General features: G+C 33.6%; 1 pseudogene; it reads right to left on the bottom strand.

Moving 5' to 3' along the window:
- Positions 1–1,527: 1,527 nt before the first annotated feature.
- LOC127861668 (uncharacterized) lies at positions 1,528–20,808 on the bottom strand (annotated as a pseudogene).
- Between the last annotated feature and the right edge of the window lie 1,757 nt (positions 20,809–22,565).

Raw genomic sequence — 22,565 nt, 5'->3', positions numbered from 1 at the left:
CCTAGTTTTTGGCTCAGCATGGCCCATATTCAAACTTGGCGTAGAGATCATAAAACTTCTGACCAAGTTTGGTAAAGATATTGGATGAAAACTACTTGAATTAGAGAGCAGACAACATGCTGGATGTTTAAAACCCACTAAATGGCCCAATGACCTAGGTTTTGATCCGGCATAACCCATATTCAAACTTGATCTAGACATCATCTAGATACAGCTTCTGACCAAGTTTGGTGAAGATCGGATGAAAACTACTTGAATTACTTTGTGTACCTGTAAAATTCCTTCAAACAATATTTCGTGTATATGATTCTGTATTTCTAAATCTTTTTGTAAAAAGAATGGATTAAGTTGTGACTTGTGTGTACCATAAAGAGTTGATCCTCTTTGCTGAGGCAAGTTTCAGTCTAGCGAGCATAGTAGTTGAAAGGAGCGAACCTCTTCAGACACTCTGAAGACAGTGCAGACGAATGGTTATTACATTGCAGTTAGCAATTTGCATTTCTAATTTTAGCATATGCTCATGCCAATTTTATATGGAATGCTTGTATGCCTGTAAATTTTTGTGTGTATTGTTTGAATCACAAATCATGCACATTTGGTTGTTCTGTATTTTTATTCCATAAACATCTAACAGACAGAAAGTATGACTGGTATATTCCACCCTATCGGAGGCATAATTTGTATTTTTAATTTTAGCATATGCTTATGCCGATTGTATATGGGATGCTTGTATTTTTATGAACTTGTGTGTGTATTGTTTAAATAGCAAATAATGCACATTTGGTTGTTGTTCTGTATTTTTATTTCATAAACATCTAACAGATGGAAAGTATGACTGGTATATTCAACCCTATCGGGGGGCATAAAACACAAAGAACCAAATAAAAACAATTACATTTTATTGATTATGGCAACTCAGTTGACCATGATAAAGCTGCTGTTGAAAGGCATGCATTACCGACGACATGAACAAATGAAAACAAGCGATGTGTTTGTGAAACACTATGTCCCCATTTATTTGACCCTGAAGTATGACCTTGACCTTTCACCACTCAAAATGTGCAGCTCCATGAGATACACCTGCATGCAAAATATGAAGTTGATATCTTCAATATTGCAAAAGTTATGGCAAATGTTAAAGTTTGCACAAACAAACCAACCAACCAACAGACAGGGCAAAAACAATATGTCCCCCAATATAGTGGTGGGGGACATAAAAACAACATTCTGCTGAAAATGTAGAATTAAAGAATATCTGTACTGTCACAAAATGGTTCATTTATCTTTATATAAACAATATATAAATAACCAACTAATTGGTACTACATGTATTAACATATTTCTTCAAATGGGCCTTTTCACAGATTTTGGCACGTGTTGAAGTTTGCCAATAATGCTTTTACATTGATAAATGTAAACTTTGGATCTAAAAAGCTCCAGTTACAAAAAGATGAATAAAAACAAAAGGTGTAGTCATCAACTGGGGTCGAACCACTGACCCCTGGAGTCCTGGAGTAATAACATCTCAGATTTAATGTAACCTTTATTCGTATAGTGATGGTAAAAAGCTCGAAAAATAAAAATCAATCATTTTTGACAGATTGACCGACAACAAATGATCCTTTGCTATTCTGATCACTTGCAAGTCTTTATTTGTCCACACAACAAGATCGCATGAATTAGTTCCTGTTATGTGTAGCTGTTCTTGAATCTGATGCCAGTAGTTGTGGGCTTGCTTGAGGGAAAGCCGTCCATCAGAAGATTGATCTGAAATGAGTATTCATCCATGTGTTATAAGGCAATTGTCACCTTGTAGCAGGAATTTCAATTGAAGCACAATCATGCTTTTTTATGCTTTTGATTTTGAAATTGATGGTCTTTCGACTCCTGCAAATAATCTTCATAGCATCATTTTGACACAAATGTAACAAAGAAGCTAACTTCAAAATATATTTCTTATACAATTATTGTTTGCATAGTATTTTGTTTTAGTATATGCATATCAACATTTACAGACCATATAAAAATTATTCAGGAACAGATAACTTCATTTTTAGACCCTTGAAAAAGTCAAGCATGGGGTAATTTGACTCCTGGTTTACACAAATCTATTGAAATCCCTGTAGTAGTGTTATATACATAAAGAGATTGTAAAAGCAAGGCCATCTTTTACATCACACTGATTTTAATTATAGGAATGGATGTAATTGCACGTTGTATGCAAAAATGGGTAATTGATGCATATTTTTTAATTGTATATACTATATCAATATGCATTACAACATTGAAAATGTAGAAATAATAGTTTTACCTAGGTAGAAATCCTTGATAGATGAACACGCCTCCTGGATAGTCATGTCTCTGGCGGTGTAGGGGCACTTTACTTCTATGATGTCTGCACTACATGTTGCTTGTCCATGTTGTTGATGAACTAAACCCCTAAACACGCCAAAACCATCTGGTGCATCACCCAAGACACCAGACTCGTGCAGCCAAATTCCTGTAATAAAATGATACAACATAAGATATGACCTTAACATTTTTGTTACAAAGCATAACTGCATTAACAGCAGAATAAGCACATAATGAAATTCTATTACAACCAAAGATCAATTCAAACTTATAAAAAAACACATTTTTCACTTGCCTGTCGGGCGACCAGCGACTCCTCCAACCTTACAGTATTCAGCTATGCACACTTGCTCATGTGTTACTTCCCACTGCACAGGTGCCCTTTTTTCCAGGTTATACGCGCTCAGAAGTCATGTTTTCAAAGACACTGTCAGTCTTGAAAAACATATAAAACACTTATTCATCTTGTATGTTTATTTACAAATAAACAACAGTATAAGTAACGCTCGATTGGTCATTGTCGGCTCGGGTACTACTTACATGTACCCCAGGTACTCTTTAAGTATATATATATGTACCCCGGGTACGGTAATATATACTTAAAAATACCCGGGCTATATTAGACTGTACCCGAGTTGTTTTCCCGCCCAAAATCTGAGGTCGTAGTAAATGCTACCGATACCGTTAAACAAACTTCTCTTTAACTCATTCATGTCTAGCGTCCTGAAAAGAGGACATTGCAAACAGCGTAAACCCAGATGAGACGCAGCATGATGCGGCGTCTCATCTGGGTCTACGCTGTTTGCTTAAATGAATTTCTGTAAGAATTGTTCTAAATATAGAAATAAATATACTAGACATCCCGAATTTTGGAAATAAATTTATCCAACTTAGAAGGATGGGAGAGTCCACTAGGCATAAATGGGTTAAAAAAAACACTACATCACCATGCTTTTTGAGTATGAGTTTTGATGATATAGAGGCCATTTAACAGAAAATAGACACTTATGTTAACAAAATTAATTTAACAAAAATAGTCAACAACGACCGATTTAGCGTTCAAATTCCCGAGTACGTTTAAGTATATTTACCGTACCCGGGGTACATGTAAGTATACTTAAGAGTACCCGGGGTACATGTAAGTAGTACCCGAGCCGACAATGACCAATCGAGCATAAGTAACTGCAATGCATTAAAAACATGGCAGAAAAAGTCTATTTTTTAATGTCGAGAAACATACAAAAGAAGTTCATATTGACCACCCAGTTTAAATTTATATTAACTCACATAAAATGAAGACATGTGCGTCATATATCTTAAAATTATAGCAATAAGTACTAGCACTTACTTTTTTTTGTCAAACGCTGACAAGATATGTCCGAAGTTAGAGGCGGTAAATCGCAACTTGCGAACAGCTGCCCATAAGGCATTTACCCTTTGTCCAATAGTTGCTGCAGCTGTTTGGTTGACCTTTTCGTGCGACACCAGCAACTGTCGTCTCAGCCATGTGCTCAGCTCCCAGATAATCAGGATGGATCATCAAGTCATCCAGGAGAGGCACTGGTACATCCGGTGTATGTGGCTCCTCTGCCATAATCCAATGCAGAGCTTCAAACATAAAAAAGAACAGGTCAAATATTAGCAAAAGACCATTAAAATAATGCTCATGATATTTGAAAAAATAAACAATACCATGTGGTATAGATAATTGTTGACATACCAAGGATTTTTTGAAATTATTATTTATAAGTCATACTATCACAACTACATAATTGCCAATGAGATAGCTTAATAAGTAATATCTCACTATTTGTACAGCATAATTTTTTTACGTGAAAATTATTGCTTAACATATACATATATATTCAAACGCACATACCTGAAATACTCATACTAACAGGAACCGCTCAACAGTAACCAAAAATGCTAACAGGAAAAAATCATGATAACAGGAACAAAACATTCTAACAGGGACCACTTATGCGAACCTGTAAAGCGACCCAACTGTCCAAGTTGTTTATAAATAAAAGTTCTGTCATCATCTGAGACAGATCTGTTTAGAGCCCTGAGTAACGAGTAAAAAAGGTACATAGCATTAAAAAATAATTATGAAAACAATTATTCTCATGAGTAAATGAATAGATCTAGGATGGTTCGAATAAGAATTATATAGAGTACACAATTTTATTATATCAAAATAACAGCTTTGAGATGACATTTTTTTAATCATTTTAAAATTCTTTTGCTCTTTACCTGTATCCAGGCTGATTTGGTGGATACATTTCCGCCATCGTCACAGTTTTCTTGGGTGGTGCGGATTTCGGACGCTTGATCCAGGAACACTTAATGTCAGTTTTGCTCGCTCTCTTGTATCTGTATCATTCTGAAATCGAAAACGTATGTACAGTCGAAATCGCCAGCATGTATATCATGCATGTACGACGTGAATCTAAATTAGGTTTAACGATTCATTTGAAATTCCTGCAACGATATAAATTCATACGACACACGAACACTAACTACATGTATAATATTTTCGTCCCAATCGGCTCGTGGGCCCTTAGTTGTATTTGCTGCATTTTATGAAATTCGTCTTCAATGTATAATTGTTCTTGCCTTTTTGTGTTGGTGTAACATATTTTATAAAAATACTACAATTAAACACATGTGAAAAATCGTATAATCTCGCTTTAAGAACAATATGGAAACAACTTTGTCCACATATAAATGTAACCACACCAGCTACACATTTATTTTTTGTCTGTCAAAATTGTTTGACAAAGCTAGATACAGTAGCAGAATGTGAGAAAAAGACAAGGAAGATGTAGCTAAACAATATTCTGATCATTTGGAACTTGCTATAAAACAGAGGCTTCTGTATAAAACACACGTTACAGATACTAAAGCCACTTGTGCATCTCATGATATTGTTATAGGTGTGAGAAAGAAAAATACATTGTACTATACATTTAAGTATTTTGTTACAATGAAAATTATTATAATTGGTATATTAACCGTACTGATTTGTTTTCATTATTTAAAGAACATAAGGCATAGTTCATCATTTGTTCAATCTTGTGTTGCATAAAGTTATTAACAATAACAATGCCTTTTTTTTGTAAAGTAAGACCTCTCGTCCATAATATAAGAACTCAAGAGTTTTAATGTAATGAAAATAATTGACATTTAGGTATATTAATAAAATGCATGGGGTTATGAAAGGCAATGGCATGTGTCAACGATTAAAATACTTATGCACGAACTAGTAAACAAGAGGGCCATGATTGCTCTGAATCGCTCACCAGACTAACCAAATACAATCCCAACCCAGATTTCATCAAGATAAACATTCTGACCAAATTTCATAAAGATTAGATGAAAACTGTGACCTCTATTGTCTACACAAGGTTTTTCTATTATTTGACCTAGTGACCTAGTTTTTGACCCCAGGTGACCCAAATACAATCCAAACCCAGATTTTATCAAGATAAAAAATCTGATCAAATTTTATAAAGATTGGATGAAAACTGTGGTCTCTACTGTCTATGCAAGGTTTTTCTATTATTTGACCTAGTTTTTGACCTAGTTACCTAGTTTTTGACCCCAGATGACCCAAACACAATCCCAAACCAGATTGCTAAAGATATAAAATTTCTAGCTTTCTTTGAATTTTTAGGAGTTGGCCAATTTTTAATGACCTCAATTTTCCTAGGATCTGTTCCTACACCATGTTCGTTAATCTTATGTCCAAGAAATATAACTTCTTTTTGGAACAATATACACTTTTTGTGGTTAAGCTTTAAATTAGCTTTTCTGAGTCTTTCAAATATAATTTCTAACCTGACTAATTGATCATCAAATGAAGAGAAATGGCAGATAATATCCTCTAAATAGTTAATGACTGTGGACCATAACAAACCATCAAAAACCATTTGCATCAACCTTGTAAATGTAGCAGGGGCATTGCATAAACCGAAAGCTAATTTTTTCCATTGCCATTGAGATCCACCGGGTATAGAAAAAGCTGTTTTATGACGATCTTCTTCATCTATATCTACCTGCCAATAACCTGATTTCATATCTAAACATGACCACCATTTTGAACCTGCCAGTGCCTCAATACTGTCATCAATTCTAGGTAAAGGTTGGGAATCCTTTACGGTAACTTCATTTAATCCTCTATAGTCACAACAAAACCTTACTGATTTGTCAGATTTAGCAATCATCACAACTGGAGCATTGCAAGGACTATGTGAACATTTTATAACACCATCTTTGTGCATGTTCTGTATTTCTTGCTCAACAATTTTCCTCTTGGATAAAGGAATTCTGTAAGGATATTTCTTAACTGGTTTTTCCTTATCAGTATCAATTTTATGCGTTATCAAAGATGTATGACCTATATCTCCAGAATCTTTACTAAAAACATGTTGATGTTTAATTATAAATTTCCGCAAACTTTCAGTTTGATCAGAATCTAAGTTTCTAGAAGATTTTTGAAACATTTCTGCTAAATGTTCAGACAAAGTATCATTGTTCTGACTATTTTCTATATTAACTGAATTAACTACCTTTGTTCCAACAATTTCAACATTTTCCAGTTTTGCAGTGGAAGTATCTTTAAAGACTGTAACTGGTTTATCTGTCAAATTAATTAATATCACAGGTACAGTACAACTATTAGGATTGACCAGCACTTTAGCTACTATTAAACCAGTATTCTGCATAAAAACTTTCTGTACCCTACAACAAACAACATACATTTCTGTTTATGTGATCTAAAACTTTTCCTGGAACTATCGTTTCTGTATTAAGTTCAACTACTATCTTTTCTGTAATTGCTACCCTACAACAACTAGCTATAATTTTGAAATCATTTTTCATGTAGCAAGGAATTCTGTCACCATTCAATAACATATAATTCTTACTAATGATTACATCACATTTATGACTTCGCATGAAATCAATACCAAGAATACCATCTTGTGCAATGTCTGAAACTAACATCTCATGACTACAAATATGATTTCCTAATTTTATATCCACTTTTGTTTTTCCAAGAAAAGGCTTGATTTCACCAGTAACAGTACTCATCATCATATTAACTGGTTATATCTCAGGTTTACTATCTTTTTCCCATTTTTTCTAAAATTCTAGAATTTATTATAGAAACATTTGCACCAGAATCACACAAACAAGACACAAGAAATTCATTTGTCATAACATCACAAAAATAACCATTCGCAGCCCCTAAACTATTAAACTGAATCACTTAACTGCTGGACCCTACATCTGTTGTGGTCGGGTTGTGGTCCCCCAACTTGACCTGTTCCCGTTTCCCTTAAACCTTCTATCTTTGAAATTGTCATTGTTTTGAACAGTTCTATCTGTATTCTGATTTCTGTTAGGATATCTGTGTGGTCTGTTATAAGCAGTTCTGTTGTTGTTGGGATAATATCCACTGTTATTTGCTCTATTTGTATTGTATCGATTTCCTTGAGTTTTCTGTGACTCTAATTGTTATACTTGAGCTGTCAGTGTCTCAATTTTAATTATCACATTTTCTAATGTAGGTTTATAATAACCCTGAGTTTCAACACTTTTTAAGACATTAATTGGTTGACTTCTTTGCTTGTCAGCCAGTTGGTGTGTTTCTAATCTAACAGCAATAGTTTCTGCTTCTGCCATAGTTTTTGGACAGCATTCTCTTAATCTCAATCTGATTTCAGAGTTATACAGACTGTCAATGAAACAATCCAAGGACAGAATCTCTATCATTTCTGAATTTGCATCTGGGTAAGCCTGTCGTGTAATTTATTTGATGTGTTGAGTAAGATCTGAAATTGACTGATTTTTCCCCCTAGTCATTGATTTTAACTGAGCTCTAAAAATTTCAGCTTTATTTCTAGTACCATACTTTGTTCTCAGTATTTCCACTAAACTATCAAAATCTCTTTTCTGTATCTCTGTCAACTCACTAAGTGAAGACCTAGCATTCCTGACAAGCTACTTGCCAAATACAACGACTTTGCTTGGTAAGACCACTTATTTATCTCAGAGATCAAATTAAACTGTGTCAAATATTCACCAATATCATTTGAACCATCATATGTTTGTGGCTTCATTTTGAAACTAAATGATGAATTTGTGTGAACAATTTCTGATGTTGAGGGATTTGTGAACTGATTTGTGTTCAAGTTCTTCGTTACTTGTAAATTTGGCAGTGATTGAAACTGACTTGGAACAGTGCAATTATTGTGTACATTTCTATTCCAATTGAAACTAATTTCTGGATCAGGATTTCTCATTTCTGAAACCTCTCCACACACAGTTTGCATTTTTGATTCTAAAGAAACCATTCGATTTTGTAATGTATCATTTAAACATTTAATTGTATTCGAAATTGAGTACATTTGATTTGACATATCAAACAATTTCGCTTCTACTCTAGAGCTACAATCTGTTTCTAAATTATCTGACCTATCAGCAGTTGATGTATCTTGATCCATTTTAAAAATTTAATATGTGAACACAATATCAATTAAAATTTCCTTGCAACAGTTTCTAACTAACTGATTAAAATATCACTGTCATTTACCTTAAAAATTTTACTGACATATCCATCTTAGAAAAATTTCTATCATATATTTTTCTATTTTCAGTTACTGATGAGGAAACTTTCCAAAGTGGTGCTAGTTAAATTTCTGCATTTGAAATATATTGTATTATAAAAATAAACAATTTTCTGTGTGTTTCTTTTTACTTGTGGAAAATTCAAAATCCCTGCTAAAAAAGGCTCTCATTGAAATTTCCCCAAATTTAGCAAATTTTTCCCTTTTCCCGAATTTTGACTATCCTTTATTTCTGACACCAATTTGTTATGCCGTATAACAAGATAAAACAAAGGGTTATAAACTTTTCTGTATTTTTTACTTTCAGTTTCATAATCAGTTTCATTATAACAAAAGCATATATCAAAATATCGTATACAATCAATAATAAAATATTCGTACCTGCATCTCACTATTTTCAAACCCTAAGTGTTTATCAATAATCTAAAGTATGTTTAAAGTTATCTACTAAATTTTATCCGTATTCGTTTTTGCTGTATTCGAAAGTGAAACTTGTTTACGTTTGACCCCGCTATTTATATTTAAACCGTGCGTGACGTCAATGACATGTGACGACATAAAAATAACTACCAATGAACGTCATACGAAATGGCGGACTTAATGAATGAATAAGATGCAAGCGCGAACAACAATAATAAGTTAAATCGTGGACAAATTCACAAGTTTAACAATGGGTATGACTTTCAATCAATTAATAAGATATTTATATTTAATGTTTCATATAAATTCTTACTTTGATTATGATATTTAATCGGAAACGAACCTTATTTAAATTACGCAATACAATACCAACTGGGTGGGGTAACGGCCTAGCAGTATATTAGCTATCATGGCACTATTGTGATAGTATTTTTGTCTGCAAAAATAAGTTCTTACAGATACACACCCTTCAGTTATAAACTGGTGACGATACTTTCGTAACAAATCATGACTGATCAAGTAAACGCCCATGTTAAGAAGTTGGTCTTCTATTCCGTCGTAGTCTTTGAATCTGTCACAAATGCTGCAGTTTGTGATATACACTTAAATGAAAGGAGAGAAATTGCATTGAAACTACATTAAGTGGAATATGCCCTCATGGATTTCTCTTGTGACATTTAACATGCAGTTTTAACTAAAAACTATTTGAAGGTTTCTGGAAAACGGACCTTGACAACAAATTAAACAATAAATTAATCTAGTCAATGAAACAACAATATTTTGATCAATTTAAATTCAGAATTATTTGCTTTTGTAAAATGGTTTCCCTTCTATGTTAAACCATGGCGAGCTGTGAGTAGACATTACAGTTGATTGCTTTTCAAATTTATGTAAATATATAGTAACATGGATAGCATGACCAAATATTTAATAACATATTTTCTTTAGAAACAGCATTAAACATTGTGAAACAAACGCCCATATGAGCAGGATACACATAGCTTAGTCCTTCTGACCTTCTCAATTAAGAAAAATATACCTTTAGCATGCAGATGCCCATATGAGCAGGATACATATAGCTTGGTCCTTCTCAATTAAGATAAATATACCTTTAGCATGCAACATATCCATAGCACTTATGATTCTCGTACATTCTAGCTCAGTTTCTTCAAGCCAGTCCCCGACACATGCACAATTGCCATCAGAGTCTGTAGTGAATAATTCACTGTATTTTGAGTGTATGCTTTTTATAGTTTTATTTAACGCATATAACATCTGATCAAAAGTAACGCATGTCTACCAAATTATAATTTTATACATCAGGGGATCCAATGGGTGGTTTTGCACATGTTTGTAATGATATTTATTTTAAAGATCTTGCAAGTGAAATAAATACAATTTAACAAAATTATAGTATATTCCATTTCATTATACAATCATCTTATAAACCCAAATACATAATTAAATGACATGTAAACAAAGTTTGCATCTATTTCCACTATGATGATTAAAGCAAATAAATAACTCATTTACAATTACATGCTATGATAACTTCAATTAATTATTAATTAAAATATCCTGTATTTCAAGCAGATGAATATTAAAAGAAATATTGATCAAGATACAAGAAAAAAATGATGCAGACTGAGGCATTTTATATTGAAATTCATTGAATATAAATTGTTTATTCACCATTTACTAGGCCGATCATTTACGGACTTTACACAGTTACATAGAGGGTATTTGTTGGATTCGATGGAATATCGATTTTATTTCAAAAGTGATCATATACAATATAATTTTCCCGAATGGCGCAGCCACCAGTCAAAAAAATATATTATTTATGATCACTTGTTAAATAAAATTGATATTCCATCGAATCCAACAAATTTTCTGTTTATTTTATGCTTTTTTCACCGTTTATTTACATTGTAAGAGTTTAACTGGGTACTGGCTTTATGGCGTCATTTCGTCAAAAAAATGGCGTCATTTCACAGTAAAACAGTGAAAAATATCAATATTTAATACAGTGAAATATCAGTTTTAATTCACTGATATTTCTCTTTAAAAAATCCCAAAAGCATAAGATAAATGTATGTATTCAACTTATGATATCTCTGAGCAAAATTTGTTTCACCAGGTATAAGATGAATGGATCCATCTTCATGAACCAGGTCTCTAAAATCTTTATTATTTTTTTCTGCTCTTCTGGAGCTGGAGAGAATGGTATTTTTGTTGATGACACTGCCATAGGGATATAGCGAGAACGCCACTTAGGCTTTATATTAAGTTGCTGTAGCAGCGTCTGTGTGACATCAGACACAGCAAGGTTGAGTGGAATCAATGTGAATGCAGCTTGACTCGCACTCCTTTTTTTACAGCCTTGAGAAAACAATGTTTTGTTAAATAAGCATACAGTATAGCCTTTGTTGCTGCTTCACAAGTCATAGTAGGCTATAATGTAAAGTTCCTTAATTATGACGTTTGTTTCGGACAAAATTGAAAACAGTTTTTTAATAACATATTTTAGCTTGTAGACCTATACTGTTCTTTCTTAATAAAGAGTCATGTACATAAATTAACGTTAATTTTAGATAAATCATTATCTTCCTATAACATTTGTACAGTTCATCCACTTCATGATGCATAACAGTTAATTAAGTTAAAAAAAATGTTCCTAGAAATTTAAAACAGCTTACACAATAAAAACAAATTAATATGCTTACATGTAGAACATTTCAGAACAGTTTTAGGGCCCTTAAAATCAATTTTCACAATGCTGTAGGAATTATCACAATGTACAACAACAGCATGGTTGTGACCTTCAATCGGGTATATCATAACCTGCAATAAAAATTCAAAACATAGAACTTGCATCAGAAATATGCAAATGATTGTATATTTATCATATTTGGCAAACTGTCTCAAAAAAAAATGTGCATGCATGGCAAAAATGTGTCAAAAAACTAAACAAGAAAAGCCATGATGGCCCGACCTTGCTCACCTGCCTTAGTCACCTGCCTTAGTCGATTACGTTTTTCTACAGACTGGAAATGTATTCCTTTCCGTTATAAAGATTATAAACGCGAGTTTTGACAACAATGTTTCATGACAAATATCTATAGTTTAGGATATGTGGTTTTCAAAATTTTCACTAAATTCATATAAGGAAACCACATTTGCCTCCAGGGTGGGATCAATTTTTACCAAAGAGGCATCAGTGGTTTGGTAGGAGATGTTTAAGTAAAAATGTTGAAACACGACACACGACAAAGACCTGTCACTATAGCTCATCCTTTGTGACCAAATTACCGAAAACATGACATTAAACTTTTTTTTAAAATAATATCTTTGGGCCCTGTTTCTCATAAGAGTGTTCAACAGAAATGCCATTCATTTCTTCGATGCCTGCAAAAAAACAATAAAAGGCTATTGTATGTTTTCATGTTGATAAGGAATGCTTTTTATAACTTTTTACAGTTATAAAAAATATTAAACATCAATGTTGACTATGATTCACATTAGGACACAAAATTGTATGGCTGGTAACATATTAATTCATGCGCGCAGATAAGTCGAGATTTTATTCAAGAATGCAACATCAAAGAAGGAATAAGGTATAAATTCTCTGTTCAATTGTCTTTCAAATTAGGCAAATAAAAGTACACAAAAGGTATCATTTATTCAATAAAATAGAATACGGTTATTTTATTATAAATGTTCGGCACAACCATTCAAACAAACGGTGCCCACTTTTTCTTTGTGTAGGCGACTTGCTTCATCAGAAAAAAGCTAGTCTCATAATACACTCTAGCAAATGAAAACACAGATATATGACAAAATGAGCCGACAGATACCAATACAAAAGCGTAGAGAATTGTGCAAACTATGTATAACAAGAGATTGTCCAAAACACAATGCGCCGCTTTGAAATAATATTTCTATTTATCATTTGGCAGGTATAGACATTATCTCCCTTTACAGCTTATTACTTTCCTTGGAATGTGTTTTTTGACCTTTGACATTGAAGGATGACCTTGACGTTTCACCACTTAAAATGTGCAGCTCCATGAGATATACATGCATGCCAAATATTAAGTTGCTATGTTCAATATTGCTAAACTTATGACAAAACTTTAACCAAGGTTAAAGTTTTTGACAGACAGACAGACAGATCAAAAACAATATACCCCTCTTCTTCGAAGAAGGGGCATGAAACGCATGAAAGACACATATTTAAGTTGAAATAAAACAAAGTTACGTCTATTAAATTCATTTTCCAAGTTCACATCTGTAAACTCAGATGCAATGTTTTCCATGGCTTAAATATGGTAACACTTGTTGTAAGGATGGTCAAAATCTGAAATTTGCAACCACTGAAAATTATAATAATGAAAAAAAATACTCATAGATCTATTACAAAATGCATTGAAATTTCGTGACATGCAAAGGTTATGTGTACTTTAATAACAATTTACTCTAGGATTTTAAAAACATATTAGTGGTCAATCGTAATAGTAAAATATGTTAAAGAAAGATTTTACTACATAAATATGTAGTTCATAAAGTTGAGACTAACAACCGTCTCTTTAAATAAAAGCTTGTAACAGTGGAGTCCAACAATGTTCAAAACTCAATTACTTAAAAAATGTGGCAATAAATTCATATTGGCCTTCATTTTGTTTATTTCATTTGTAAATGCCATAACACAGACTTTCTTTCCTATTTTGTAGCTGACAAAAAAAATAGTCGTGAAGCATATCTGGAAGTATATTATCAAAAATATGATTAAGCAAAGTTTAAAAACATTAAACAACATAAATCAATATAAACATTGTGAAATGATGATCGTAATCATACCTTCAACAGGTCCTGATAGTGAAAAGGAAACTGAATTAAGTATCGTTTGCCGTGCAAAATTACAGCTACATCCATACAACCACAAGTATCCTTCAGGAACTTTGGTCGCTTGACGTCGAATAATGAGAAATTCATCCTAAATAATTAACAAAAAAATAAATAATTAACAAAAAGGCTGTTATAAGTTCCATTCACCTGGTAACGAGTTGTGTATATTTTGCAGTCGGACTAAACTATTAAAGTTTGCCTTACTTTTTATTTGTAATAACACCTTTCTTGAACAAGAAACCCAATCAATTGCAAAGCATTTTGCATTTTTTAACCTGATGGAAAATATTCAAAATTAATTAAAAAAACTTCTTTAAAATTAGATGTGTAGCAATTAAACAACTGGAAATCTATCCATAGCACATGGACACAGATGCCCCGCTGATTTTCAAAGCATTCTCCATACATATTCATGCAATAACTCGAGTGTGCAAGGTAAAGTCATAGTTCTTTTTCCTTGCACTTCCCCTGACTGAGTTCAGCATATGAGATTTCAAGTCAATGTAACTTGTAATTTTTAAGCTATGCACATCGGAAAACTTTGGATGCTCAGATGCACTCACAGATAGACAGGGGTACACTGTGATCAATATATGTATTTTTTCTCATTAAATAAATAAAAAATCTAATGAAGCAATCAAATCGTTTCAATTTCAATAAAATTACATAAATCAGGGAAACTAACTTTTTACTATTGGTGTCCCGCACGGGAAGCCATCTTCAGTACTTTGGTTGCCCAGCTAAAGAGTAACGAGCCCAGAAATATGTATGTCGTCTCATGTGTATCTAATAGATTCTTTAAATAAAATAATATGTAATAAAATAACATTGCTTACTTAACACACTTTCAATTCATAATGTATTACTATGAGCCTGAATTGAATCATTTCCTATGTCTAAATAATTAATATTATTTTACCCATTATTGATCCAAAGTCACCCATTTTATTGCATTAAATTGTTTCAAGCTTTAAAAAAAATTATAGTTGCCTGGCCGGACCACCAACTTTTGAAATTGAGTTGCCCAGGCCAAAATCTACTACCCCCGGGCTCACGGGCAACCACTAATTTCAATCCCTGTAAATGTGGACAAAGAAAAATGCTACATATGTTACCACTGTACATGTAAAACCAATGATAGGTAACACACCTTTAAGCTCTTTGTTGCGAAGTTGAAATCTTGCATTACAAAAGCACGGTAGAATTCATCCACCGGTGTTACAGCATTATATGCTTTCAGCAGGTGAAGATATGCCAGGTCGTCCCCGAGCTGAATCTATCAAGACAATAACAACAAGAGAGCCATGATGACCCTATATCGCTCACTGCACTTATGTTTTTTACCCAAAGACTGTAACTCAAATCCCTGCTGTTACAGACAATAAGATTTTTAAACTTTTCACTATGTTCATAGGATATAAGGACACATTCGCCCCTGTGGTGTGCCAAATTTTGACATCAGGGATATAATTCAAGCAATCTTGGTAAAGGTCCTCTAGATTATGTTTCATGCCAAATATCTATGCTCAAGGTTTTTTGTTTTCAGATAAAAAGCAGTTTTAAGTTTTCGCTATACACATACAGTTGAATCCTGTAAACTCAAAGTTAATGGGAATGCCACAACGACTTTGACATATTCATATTTCTACTTATCTGAACTCTTATATTGTAAAGTTTATATACTGAGTAAAACATTCAAACGTGATATGTAATTATCATCAGTATAAACAATATGTACTATTATTAACTAAGTCTTTTATACACAAACTCTTTTAATAAAGCAATATATATAATTTTTTTATAAAAACTTCAGTCATTTGAAGAATCTTTACACTGCTCCATACCACGACACTATTTCTAGTTATATCATTAAAAAATATGAACGTAAAGCCCACCAATTGAATGATGAACTTAGAGAGACAAAGGGCCAATACATGTAAGTGTGAATGTGCTCTGCTGTTTCCAAAGGGACCTTAAATATCAGGGTTGAGTCGAAGAACATGTTCACACTTCGAGATAAAATAACATTTGAAAGCGGGAAAATACAGGAAGGGAATTTTATTCACTTTGACTTATCCGATAATTCGAGTTATAACTTCGAGATATACAAACATATTTTATTTGAAATAAGAAACAGTGACAGTTGGGAATTTGAAACTACTTAGACTAAACCAGAAATGTGACTTGAGCAACTTCAAGATAACAGGTTTCAGCTGTATAGGGAAAACATACCGGTATTTGCCCTCAATTTTAAATGTTCTTGGTAGAGGTTCACCAGAGGATGTTTCATGCCAAAAATCTATGCTTTTGGCTTCATTGTTTGGGAGAAGATTTTTGAAGTTTTTACTAAAATATACAAACACTATAAACACAGAGTCGGGCAAATTTTCACCCCAGTGGGCATAAATTGAACAATCATGCTAGAGGTCCACCAATGTTTTATGATAAATTGTTATGGAGTCTGCAAAAGTGAGTAAATGTTTAAAATATATTAAAATGATTTACATGTATTATGAAACCTGCATAATACATCATAAATAATAAAACTGTAATTTGCAATTGGTGACATATACTGGTAGGACAAAAACACTAACAAAAAACAAGAGATGTGTTTGTCAGAAACACATCGACCCCTAATGCGACGCTTTGATTATTTAAATTTTGTTTGACCTTTGACCTTGAAGGATGACCTTGACCTTTCACCACTCAAAATGTGCAGCTCCATGCGATACACATGCATGCCAAATATGAAGCTGGTATCTTCAATATTGCAAATTTTATGATAAAACTTTAATTTTGGTTAAAGATTTTAAATTGCATTATTGTATTTAAACTAGGGATGGCAAACCTAAGCAAATCCGTAACCGGTTAACCTGTTTTGATATTCGAGCGGTTAACCGGTTAACCGCCTGTCTTTGTACCACATAAATAAAAAACAACATCCGAAAAACGTATGAGTTTATAAACAATTTTTCATATGCTTGTCGGTGAACTGTGATATTTCTTTGTTGTAATATTAGCTTCACGTCATTTACCAATCTCTTGCACGACGGTTACATTACATTCACCTCTGTGTTGGGCTCAGACCGGACTGTTGTTATGAAAGCGTCTCATTCATGTCATGATCATACCAAGCGTTTATCATTGAGGTTACAGTATACTAAACAATCTCTTGCAAGACGGTTACATTTCATTCACTGCATTAAAGAAAACCATCTCATACCATGATATCTTATATCAGTCTTAATTTATAATTATAAAATTGATATGGTTTTTTGTTGTTAAGAAACCAACATACATACACACGTCGAAGCAATTCCTAACGTCACTCAATACACATTATGTTCAATTATTTTCATATGTAAAGTGCGTGGAATGATTCCATCTGCGTAAATGGGCAATAAAATAGTTCCAAAGAGTTGCATTAAAACTCGCAAGTATTTGCACGATTTATCGTACATTTAAAAGTCATATTTCTTAATTTAATGCATGCGATCTTAAATATCCAATCAAATAAACATTGAATGCGTTTGTTCGGTTTTAGCTATTTCATAGACAAAATGGCGTGCTGAGCCTTTCGCAGAGTTGTATGTGAGAGCAAGGAACGACAACTCTGCGTGGAGATTGGTCATTTACACATAATTATTGTTCTACATCTCGATCAATAAAAGCTAGTGCAGTATTTCAATTGTGTTTTATTAACACCCATTATCCTTTAAGAATTACATGCATTATCAGTTTGCTGATTAATAACAATTGTCAATTAGCGTAAATATATTTTGCAGAGGCAAATCGTTAAAGTTTGCAATAGTTGTTAAAACAAAAGTGATCGGGTGTAATCAGTGTCACGCTTTATTGATTTTTATTAAGAAATGGTAGTCAAAACAATGGCATACTTCACGGCACGTGTAAATTGTGACATATCATATCATGCAAAAAATATTGTAATTGACTCGCTTACTGAGCCAGTCATCTTTTTCGGAGTATTTACATAGTAGTCCAGTGATGTCAGCTTTACTGGAGATGGCTCACATCGAAATTCAGCGGTGTTTTAAACTCATGTGATTACTGAGCTTGGATGTACCCCCCTGCAACGACAGTGTCGTTGGGCATAGTATGCATGTAGCTGATTTCAGCAGCCCGTTTGAAAACTTTCCAGGCATCCGCTGATAGAAGCATGATTATAGATTGTCGCTTTACTTTTTAAATACGTGCTATCTGTTCAAGCTTTACCGACTTTATACTGGATATTCACGTTGATGTTTTATTTATAAAAAAAAGGACATATCGCAGTCAAATCTGCTAATTGACAAGCGTAATTGGTCGGTTTATAATTTAAATTTATCAATATTTGAATAATTGAAACACAATAGACTGTAAAGTGCTAAACAAACACACTGCAGAGTAGGTGCTCGTGCGCCTGCTCATGATACCGCTGCACCCCGAGGTTTTACAACTCTAATCGCTTTCGATCAACAGGGGGGCATCACGGGGTGGTAATTGCCGATAATTTGCTATCAGATTAGCGAATTAGCAAATACAGTGAAATGAAGTAAAAACAAAACTTACGATTTGAGCATTAATTTCGTTCAACAAAAAAATGCGTTTTCTGCAATAGTAACCGAATATAAATTTTGTAATCGGTTAACCTCCTTAAGAAACTGATAACCGGTAAACCGATTAACCGTTGCCATCCCTAATTTAAACACTAAATATAATCAAAATATATAAAAACCATACAATTAAAAATAAATATAATATTGTCAAGCAAGGAATGTTCAGTAAGACAGAAGTACTATCAGAGGCAATGGGCATCTTCCTCTTATTTTTTTGCTCAACACCAACAAACTCATATTTTGCTTCACTATATTTCACGATTGGTCTCAATCTTCACTCTCATTAAAAAAAAACATATATTTATCATACAAACTTAAACTTTGCTTAATATCACTATCATGTCAATAAGACTACTAAAGAAATACACTGGTATTCACATTTGACAATAGGCAATACATATTGGCTGATCTATGTGCGGAATAAGGCCACATCAGCCAAGGTCATTACTGCTATTCAGGTCAGTAAAACAACTAAAGGAATACAGTTATAATCACATTCAGCCATAGGAAGTACATATTCGCTGATCAAGGTCCAGAATAGGGGCACATCAGCCAAGGTCATAACTGCTAGTCAGGTCAATAATACCGCTAAAGGAATACACATAAAATCACATTCGACCATAGGAAATACATATTGGCTGATCCATGTCCAGAATAAGGCCACATCAGCCAAGGTCATAACTGCTATTCAGGCTGCCTATTAAGGAGTACACATGTACTGTATTCATATGCGGCTCTCCAACTAGCGCATTGGTTGGCATGCTCTCTTATAACCTAGGAGACCCAGGTTTGATTCCTGCTCCTGGTGCATGCGAGACTGGTTGGAGGTCACCATACTGACAGATGGGGTTTCCTCCGGGTACTCTGGTTTCCCCGCACATCAAAAGATCACCTCAGAAATAAAAATCACTCAGTAAAAATTGAATAGCTGGAATGGCAGTTATCATTTCTAAATTAGTCCGCCTTTAATGAGCCTAATCCAATAAATTAGGACTGCTGGAGCACACAGAATGCAGCCTCAGGAGCGGAGGGACCTCATAAACTTCGCAATACACGCACATATGATTACATTTAATGATAGGAAGTACATATTAGCTAATCTAGTTCCAGAATACGGCCACATCAGCCAAGGCCCTTACTGCTATTCAGGTCAATGAATCTACTTTTAAAGAAGTACAACAGGTTGACACTCTAAAAATATTGAGCTACTTTTTATAAAACTGATAATATTTGGAGCTTTTAGTATTGGTATTATAACTCTTCATTACTTTGTTGATAACACTTACCAAATAATTTAGTTGAATATTAAAATTAAATCTTTGCACATCTTAAAAATAAGACTGCTTATAAAGTACTTTTTAAACCATATTTATTTATAATTTTACGTGTGTCAGACTGTTTGAATTTAAGAATGACGGACAGGTATTCATAAAATACAAGATAATCAGGTTTTTTGAAGTGTTCATGAAATATGCTGCTACATAAGCTAAGTTATATAATGATTTCTATATTATGGTACATACCCATTAAATGAGAATGATTTAGACTCCAAGAACCTTTAATACGTAGTCCTGCGTCTTCTGAAAAACAAAATTATTCATGAAATTTAATTTTCAAACAGAATTTAAATCCAGGTTCGAGCGCATGGTTCAACATTATAATATCTTCTCCCCGTAGTTAGCAAAGAATCAAATAAATTAAAATAAAATTTGAAATTAAACTACTTTAACGCATTTTTTATAACAAATTTATATTGTTTATATACTTTAATATATATTAATAACTTACCATTGAGTTTGATCAGTTTATTCCGACAGTAATGCCTTGGCTGATGGCCGTATTCTGGACTACTACAATACCTGATCCGACGAATACGCCATCTTGAAATGTTTATCCAAAACGCGGCACCTAAATCTAACCGGCACTGTCTAGATTCGAATGTGATTCGATATATATATTTTATCACGTTTAGCATTTATAAATAATAAACGAACTTTATTTCATGAATAAATAATTTCCTACCAACCTGTTTTAAAAGAAACTTAATTGTTGAATGAATTTCAACATTAAAATCTCTTTACACTATCTAGGTTTGCGCTAAGAAATCTGAATACAAATTCATGTTATTTGGAATGTTAGCTTCTAAAGGGTAAACATCTGCTGTAGTTCTCAATAATGCACATACATTTTAGAAGCCAATTTCAGAATTTAGTAGCCAATTTGGAGATTTCAGTAGTCATGGGCTTTTTCGGCTGCTGGGAACGCTAACATAGACTATTCGCCCGGAACGTATACGAGTTGATTCGGTCTTTAGACACGTACAACTGGGATAAAAGTGCATCCAATCAGATTGATTCGAACAAAGGAGTCATGAGATTTGCAAAATGAAAGTTAATTGGAGAAATATTTACAGAGGGTGGAGCAATGTATACACCTTTTTACATCATGTGGTTTGAGGATTTGTGTATAATGTGTGTATACAAGATATTAGTTCCATTCAAAGTGAGGACATCGCAATATTCATACAGTTAACGTAGATCCTCGTCTAGATTGCTAATATGCAAAAACAATGTGAGGACCCGGGTTTAAGTCCTCTGTTTCCAAAATGTCCTCACTTTGTTGGTCATAGTCAATAGCACGTCCTCGAATCAGTAGGTAAACAAACACACACACACACACACACACACCATGCCATCCCATAAGCTCTTCTGCCTTTGGCAGTAGAGCTAAAAACCAATGTATTTACTAAGTTTCACGATTATTAGGCAAAAATGTGACTTCTATAGTGTTCATTAGGTTTCTCTATATAGTCATATAAGGAAAACTGCCCCACCCCCCCTTGGCGGCCTTGTTTTTTGACCGATCGGGACCATTTTCGAACTCATCTGAGATATAAATTTTGTCACCAAGTTGCATGATGATGGGACAAAAAATGTGACTTCTAGAGTGTTCACGAGCCTTTTTTCTATATAAATGCTAGAAAATGCGCCTCCCCCGGCAGCCATGTTTTTCAACGGACCGGAACCATTTTTGAATTCAACTCTCGTATCGAGGAAACAAATGTTCTGACCAAATTTCATGAAAACTGGGCCAACACATTTGACTTCTAGAGTGTTCACATGTTTTCACTATATACATATATAGAAAACTGTCCCGCCCACTGGAGGCCATGTTTTTTCACCGATCTGGACCATTTTCGAACTCGTCCGAGATATCAATAAAACTTATGTATTGACCATGATGATTGGGCAAAAAATGTGACTTATTGACTGTTCACAAGCCTTTTTTACTATATGAATATAAGGAAAACTGCACCGTCCCACTGGCAGCAATGTTTTTCAACGGACCGGAACCATTTTCGAACTTGACTCACGTATCTAGGAAACAAATGTTATAAAAAAGTTTCATGAAGATTGGACCAAAAATGTGATTTCTAGAGTGTTAACATGTTTTCACTATATACATATAGCGAAAACTGCCCCGTCCCCTGGTGGCCATGTTTTTTCACCGATCTGGACCATTTTCGAACTCGTCCGAGATATCAATAAAACCAATGTTTTGACCAATTTTCATGATGATTGGGCACAAATTGTGACTTATAGAGTGTTTACAATGTTTCTCTATAGCCAAATAAGGA

This window comes from Dreissena polymorpha, chromosome 16 (genome assembly GCF_020536995.1).
Source record: "Dreissena polymorpha isolate Duluth1 chromosome 16, UMN_Dpol_1.0, whole genome shotgun sequence".
Lineage (NCBI taxonomy): Eukaryota > Metazoa > Mollusca > Bivalvia > Myida > Dreissenidae > Dreissena > Dreissena polymorpha.
The sequence above is the reverse complement of the archived record's forward strand: the minus strand, read 5'-3'. Positions and strand labels throughout refer to the sequence as shown.